This window comes from Penaeus japonicus, unplaced genomic scaffold, assembly GCF_977035675.1.
Source record: "Penaeus japonicus unplaced genomic scaffold, GWHDUDI00000001_assembly GWHDUDI00000032, whole genome shotgun sequence".
Lineage (NCBI taxonomy): Eukaryota > Metazoa > Arthropoda > Malacostraca > Decapoda > Penaeidae > Penaeus > Penaeus japonicus.
This window is the reverse complement of record NW_028234434.1, coordinates 22,146,744-22,154,243: the sequence shown is the minus strand read 5'-3', so window position 1 is coordinate 22,154,243 and position 7,500 is coordinate 22,146,744. Positions and strand designations below refer to the sequence as shown.

The 7,500-nt window shown below is 40.8% G+C and overlaps 1 protein-coding gene across 7 annotated transcripts in view; it reads left to right on the top strand.

The window, feature by feature from the left end:
- Vdup1 (arrestin family protein Vdup1) overlaps positions 1-7,500 on the top strand; it is a 106,235-nt gene that overhangs the window by 83,403 nt on the left and 15,332 nt on the right. The gene's annotated exons all lie outside the window — the stretch shown is intronic.

Here is a 7,500-nt window from a genome sequence, read left to right as displayed (position 1 = left end):
CGGTGTTTTCTACCAGTTTTCAAGACCAATTCTATCAGTCAGACCTTGTGTTCGCCGCTATTGAAAGTCTTGACTGGAGTCGTGTCTTATGATTCCGTGTGTTAGAGCTTTCTTTTCCTGATGGGCCATTGTTCAGTTGTCTTCATCTTTTCTTATTAGAGGGAAGATGTCTGATTTTGCAGGACCTCTTGGTGAACTTTGCTTCTGAACAGGGTCGAATTTGTATTCATGTATGCGTGGGAGAGATTGATGTGAATATTCGTTTTTTTTTTCTCTCTCTTTTTTTTTTTTTCTTTTTTTTCTTTCTTTTTTTGGCGTATAGGATTACATTGCAAAAATGTTATATAAGATTGTGTATAGTCCGATGTTACAGGATACAGGATGTTACATGTGAACTTTGCTTTTGGACTATGAATCCGATTTCTATATTTGGTTGAATGAAATTAGGAAAGAGAAGGTGATTTTTTTTGCCAGAATGCATTGCAAAATAATTAAATTGTAGCCACGCGTAACTCGTCCCAACCATGCAGAAATAGCTATAGCGCTTTTGCAGTTGCATTCAAGCATTGTTGTAAGACGTGTATTGTGTTGGTTAATACATCCAAATGTGTTTTTCTTCCCTTTCATCTTCCGTCTTTTGTTTCTTACTATACTCTTTTTTCACCCCTTCTTCCTTTGGCTGACTGACAAGTATCGATACTCTGTACGAAAACAATATCCATTATACACCCTCTAAGGCGTGGAGTCTTAAAATCGGTGCGCTTCTCTTACGGCAATTTTCCTGTGTTCGTATCCCTTTTTTGGCGGGAAATACGGGGCGGGAAGTCGCAGACGGAGTGTGGAAAGAGACGTAAAAAGAAGTCGTTCCCATGTCTTTTACGTCGAATGAGCGAAAATTATGAGTCGTTCAGAGTCGTAAAAGCACAGATTTTAGAAGCTTTAACTCACACTCTGCTCTGGAGCGGCTATCAGTTTTGACGGTTTCAAAGAGGGCTTTTTTCGGAGGTTCTCTTTCGTGTCGTGTGCGTGCGTGCGTGGATTCGTATACATGTCGATTATGTAAACATATGAATGCAAAATGTGTTCATAAATACATGCACACACACGCACACACACACACACACACACACACACACACACACACACACACACACACACACACACACACACACACACACACACATATATATATATATAAATGAATGTTATGAGTACTTATATCCGCATGCCTATATTAATTAATAATGAATAGTCACCTTATTAAAGAATAAAAGAGGCCGTGACACGTCGAGAAGAAGAAAAAAATATATAATTCAACCGCGTAACGAGAATCACCAGCCTCCCACATCGTCTGGTGACGTCATCATAACTATCTCTCCTGTCATTCGGTCTTGCGTCATTAACGTGTGCTTTTTGAATCCCGCTTTTTCCGTGGACTTCCGGGTGATCTCTTCCGATGCAAGAGCTCCTTGTGGCAGGCGGAGGTGATCTTGTTTGGGTGAGGGATTTCTGTGGTAGAAGGGAAGGGAAGGAAGGGAGGGAGGGAAGGAGGGAGGGAGAGGGGAGGGAAGGGAGGGGAGGGGAGAGAGGGAGATGGGGGGGTATGGGAGGGACGAAGGACTGGGAGAAGTGGTTAAGGAAATGAAAAAGGAGTGCGTGGAGTTCCTTGGAGGAACTTTGGTGTTAGAGGGAGGATAAAGAAAGGAAGGTGGGTTAAAGGAATAAAGAAGGGATAAAGGAATGAAGGAGGGAGGGAGATAGGGGTAAAAATGTTGAAGGGGACGATGGGATAGGGAAGAAGTAGTGTTAGAGGGTGGCAAAGAAGGGTGGTGATAAAGGACAGAAAAAGAGGCAAGAATGAAACATTTCACTAATGTTTATTGATATCTATTTGAAGAGAAACCCATACATTAAATCCATAATTATGTTGATCTCACTTCCATGCTTGATCTCTCCGATTGCATTCAAAGTGAAAGAGAGGCAGTTATGATGTCAATCACTGGAAGGACACTCCCGATATTGAAAGTTTATTCTCTATATTGAAAGATCACTCCCGTTCTTGAAAGACCATTCCCGTTATTGAAAGGTCAATTCCTACATCAAAAGGGTAATCCCTCTATTAAAAGTTCAATACCTTTATTGAATGGTCAACTCACATGTTGAAAAAATCACTCCCTATATTGAACAAAAAAACATGTGTTGAAAGGTCACTCCCTAAATTGAAAGAATATTTTTGTATTGAAAGATCACTCCTATATTGACAAATCATTCCTTATATTGCAAAACCACTTCCTTTATCAAAAACAAAAGACACCCACTATGTCAAAGGATCATTCCCTATGCCGAAAAATACCCCTGCAACACGTGCACACCCTGCAAGACTGAACGAAGAGCCATTCTCTTTTATATATATGTATATATATTTTACGACCGAACTTTCGCTAGGCAGAAGACTTTACGGGGAACACGGCAGAGCAAGGCACTTACTGGTGAGTGTCTGGTTTGTGGCGATGGTGAAGGGCTATTGTGAGGTTGGGAAATGGTGAGTGTGTTTGGTGTGTGGTGGGCAGTGTGAGGTTGGGAAATGGTGAGTGTGTTTGGTGTGTGGTGGGCAGTGTGAGGCTCAGTCGAGTGGTAAATAGAGAGCGAGAGAAATGGTAGGGTGGAGGAGTTTAGATTACGGGGAAGAAATTGGAGATTGGTTGTGAGGGTCGCTAATGGTAGATGGAAAGAGGGATTTGGGGGTGGGGGGATGGGGTGGGGGAGGCAGTAGAAGGGAAGATGATTGAATGGTATATGTGGTCAGTTGAGAAAGTGTGTTTCTGTAGACACCGTGATACAGGGCATGTGTTTGTTTTTTTCTATTTCAAATTATTGTTTTTTGGTGATTTGTATCTTGACGGATGTATTGACAGAGTCGGAAGTGCGATCGTATGTGTATAAGGCAAAGGGAATAGAAGAGGGAGCGAGAGATAAAGAGATGATAAGAGATACTGAAGAAAAAAAAGATAGAACGAGAGATAGATATTTAGATAGATAAATAGATAGATAGATAGATAGAGATAGAGAGAGAGGCAGAGACAGAGGTAGAGAGAGAGATGGAGGGGAGGAGAGTTAAGGAAAAGAAACGTAGAAGGAGAAGAGAGAGAGAGAGAGAGAGAGAGAGAGAGAGAGAGAGAGAGAGAGAGAGAGAGAGAGAGAGAGAGAGAGAGAGAGAGAGAGAGAGAGAGAGAGAGAGAGAGAGAGAGAGAATAGAATAGAAAGAAGAGAAAGAAAGAGAAAGAAGGGATATTTTCCTTTACAACCAATCACAGAACCACATTACTAATCGCTAAAAAAATTCCATTCATATCAGCGCACCACGAGAGAGCAGCCGTTGATAACTCTCTTCGCAGCCGCTACCGACTTACTTCCGGCGGCCGCAATGACGTCGGGCCGGTGATTTACGCCAATGATTATGATAATCCGGAACTGTGAGGAATCTGGCACAACCTGTGGTGGAAATGAAGCTAGCTAAGAGCAGTGGGGCCGATGACGATCATTTGAGGGATGCGAGGACCACTAGAGGAATGGGTGGTGATAAAATCGATATATATTACCGGGAATATTCTATGGCTTTGTAAGTATAGCAGGCGTCTCCGTTCTTGCGTTCACCCGATGCTGTCATTACAATACATCATAAATCGTAAATATGGCTCATTTCAGGCGCTAATATCGTCACATAAAAGTGATTTAAAGGCGTACCTTACCTTTCGCTGTTGCCAAAAATACAATACATATATATCTATCTACCTACCTACCGTCTATTTGGTCTGGTTTTAGCTTCCTAATGGCAACAGTGTTCAAGCCTCTTAATGGTAACAGTGTTGAAAGCATCTCTGCCATTCAGAGGCAAACTGCCATCTGTCTCACGTGCGGTTTGATCTTCCTAACTCATTGATCTTATTCATATTTAAACTTTCTCCATCTGCTTGGCTTATTATTGGTTGTTGTTGTTGTTGTTGATGCTTTGGTGTGTTGGCATCACAAATTTCATTCATTTTCACTGTGATATTCCTAATGGAGATTAGTGTTGTCGATGTGTGTTAAAGTCACATGTTTTATATTAGTTTTATTTGTAATATTCCTTGTAGAAATTGTAGATTCATTCACATTCATATATTTTCTATTTTTACCCACTTAATCAAACTTAGTTTTCAATAGATATACTGGATAGATGTTCTGTCAGTGGCAATTTTGTGCATTGGGTCTGTTGATAAGTAAATTTATCTTTTTCTTTCTCTTTCTGTAAGTGCGAGCGTCTGTGTATTCGTCTCCCTCCCATATCCTTCCTTCCCTCCTCCTCCTCCTCCTCCTCTTCTCTCTCTCTCTCTCTCTCTCTCTCTCTCTCTCTCTCTCTCTCTCTCTCTCTCTCTCTCTCTCTCTCTCTCTCTCTCTCTCTCTCTCTCTCTCTCCCCCTCCCTCCCTCCCTCCCCTCTCCTTTTCCTTCTCCCTCTCCCTCCCCTCTCCTTTCCCTTCTTCTTCTCCCTATCCCTCTTTTCCTCCCTCCCTCTCCCTCACCCACTTCCTTTCTCCGTGTTCACATCATCCCACCAGGAATGTCTGTCTTTGCACCCCGTTGATAAGGCTCATGAATAGTCAACTCCGCGCAAGACCACATAAGGCCAAGGAAGAACAGAGCACGGTGGCACAGTGGTAGGCCTAATGGACGTCAATATGTTATCTGTGCATTTTCACGTGTAGGCCTACGATGCTTGACATGATGGCATGGGAACTTTAGGAATTAGGATTTAGGCTTATTTTAATTTCTTTAATAATCTGGTATTGATTCATTTGTTGCAGAGTTATCGTCTTTTTTAGGATTTGTTATTTATGTTTTATGTTGTGTTTTCTTATATATATATATATATATATATATATATATATATATATATATATATATATATTGGTGGTATAAATGTCGGTCATTCATAGCGACCATGATTTTTTTTTATTTCGTCGTCTACGTGGAGGAATAAAACGAATTATAATAATTTAGGTTTATGGAACACCATCCATCTGCCGCCACTAATTTTTATCTCTCAGGCGATTGAAGTGACAGCCTGTAATTAAGCGTCAATTTATGGACCTAATTTAACTGTATAAACATCTTCGAGGCGTAAGCTCGAGAAATTTATTTGCGGCCGAGAAAAGTGAATGGAATACACATACACGTGGTTTCCCGCGCGACCTAACCTAGCCTAACGCCAATTTGAATTCATAATGGCGGGAGAAACGGACAAGAATGAGATATTTATGCACCGTTTCCTTGTTATTTATGGAGAGAGAAATTTTAACATTAAATCCATATAAGTCGTTACGGTGTCGTCTCGAGTGGCATTTGTTTTTCTTTGTACATGTTGTGGTCGATCAGAGGTAAGACGTGTGTGCGGCACGTGTGTGTGTGTGTGTGTATGTGTGCGTGACGGTTGCACAGACATTGTTGCATGTGAGGATGGCTCATGATCATTATCTTAACTAACTGTTTTAAAAAAGAAGCTGGTACTTTTATACAATGTATTTTATTAGCGAGTGGTTTGAACTCAAGGTTAGTCCATACGCCACAAGAATACGCTCTGTGTTATGTAATTATCATTGCAAATATATTTTTTATATTATACTTTCGCTTAGTTACATTCTTTACAGTCGTCCAACGGTGTAAGTTTGTGGTTGTGCAACCTTGTGCATCCCGACACACTTGGTTATCCACGCGAATCGTCTCCTAATTAGTAGTATTCATTCATTCATTCATTCATTCGCGGTTCTTAGACTATCTCGTAAACCGATCACTTTTCGCCGGAGTTTAGGGAAATGGCGTCACATCCGTACGTTGGTTTTCGGGTTAGAATTTGTTATTCATGGGATGGCGGAAGGTTCGGAACACGCGCCATTCTTCCGGCCTCGCGTTGGAGGTCATTCAACTTTATGCATATGAAGATAATTCAACTTCATTGATCACTAAATTCAACTTTATTCGGGTGATTCATCATTCAGCTTTATTCTGACTAGTTCATTCAACTTTATTTGATTTTGTTCATTCAACTACATATAGATTCATTCAAATTAGATAATGCGACTAAGCATCATTCAGATCAGTTCATTCAACTACAATCAAGTTGTTCAATCAGATTCAGTTTAACTTCATTCAAGCTTTATTCATGTTAAATCCATCAATTCCATCAGAAATATTCATTCTTCAATGAAATAAATTCACCATCATCCTCATTTAGATGAGACAAACTTCAATTCAATATCGCTTTGATCCTGAAAATCGCAAAACCGACTCATCCCCAGATCCTACACGAAGCACGTAGGATTCCTGTGCGCTGGAGACGAGGGAAGGACTGGAAAACCCCAGAACTTGTCCTCCTCAGGTGAAGGACTCTCGGGAGGTCATGTGAATCCTCAGGGAAACAGGGTGGCCTGAGGACCAGTCTTTATAAGCAGAGAAGTGCATTTCGAAAGTTGCCGTAATGGTGTTTTTCAAAAATTCGTTTTGGTAAGCTTAGATACTGTGGAAAATACGTTTTTTTGAAAATTGTTTCGTAGGCAAAATGTGATAAACTTTAGGTTAGAAATATACTTTTTTTCAGAATAGGATTTCGTTAAACCATGTTTCTTATATTTTCGTGGCCAGAAAATGGGATGCGTTGTACTACAAATAAACATTAGGATATAACTTTGTAAACCCACTTAAAAAATAAAATTCCATGGCCATATTATTACAAAGATTACAAAGCAATAAAAATAAAAGCTTTCATCCCGCTTTTACATTGATTTAGACTTAGTACAGAAACCGGACTATGTTAACCCCTTTGTTTAGGAAGACGAAAATGAATAATAAACAGATCAATAAACAAAGAAGAAAAATAAAAGCCCAATTAAAACGCCAGGGAGAAAGGCAGAGCGATAATTGCCCTAGGTAACGATAAGACAGCCGAGCCATCTGTTGTTGATGAGACCATGCAGTAACAATAAACAAGGTCACGTGACTATCCCGCAGCTGGTGAAAGGAACGTCAGTTCTCTCGGGGTGACACGCCCTAAAGAGGCACGGGAGGGGAAGAGGAGGAGGGGGAAGAATAGAGGCAAGACAAGAAGATGAAAGAGAGAGAGAGAAAGAAATAGAAAGAAATAGAAAGAGAGAGAGAGAAAGAAAGAAAGAAATAGAAAGAGAAAGAGAGAGAGACAAAAAAGGAAGAAAAGAAAATGAGTTATGCAACGTGAGGGCAGTACAACAACATCCCGGCGGGTGTAGCATTACACAGTGTGATTTTGCGGTAACGGCCGAGAATCACGCAACCCCTGTGGCCCTCCAATTATCGCAGATTCGTAAAGCTTGTTATTCATAGCTCTGACACTGCCTCACTAGGAGACACTTCAGTATTACGAAAGCGTGTAGATGTCTACGCTACTGGCCAAACTCGCTCGCTGATATGCATGCTCGGCTGGGAGATGGAAT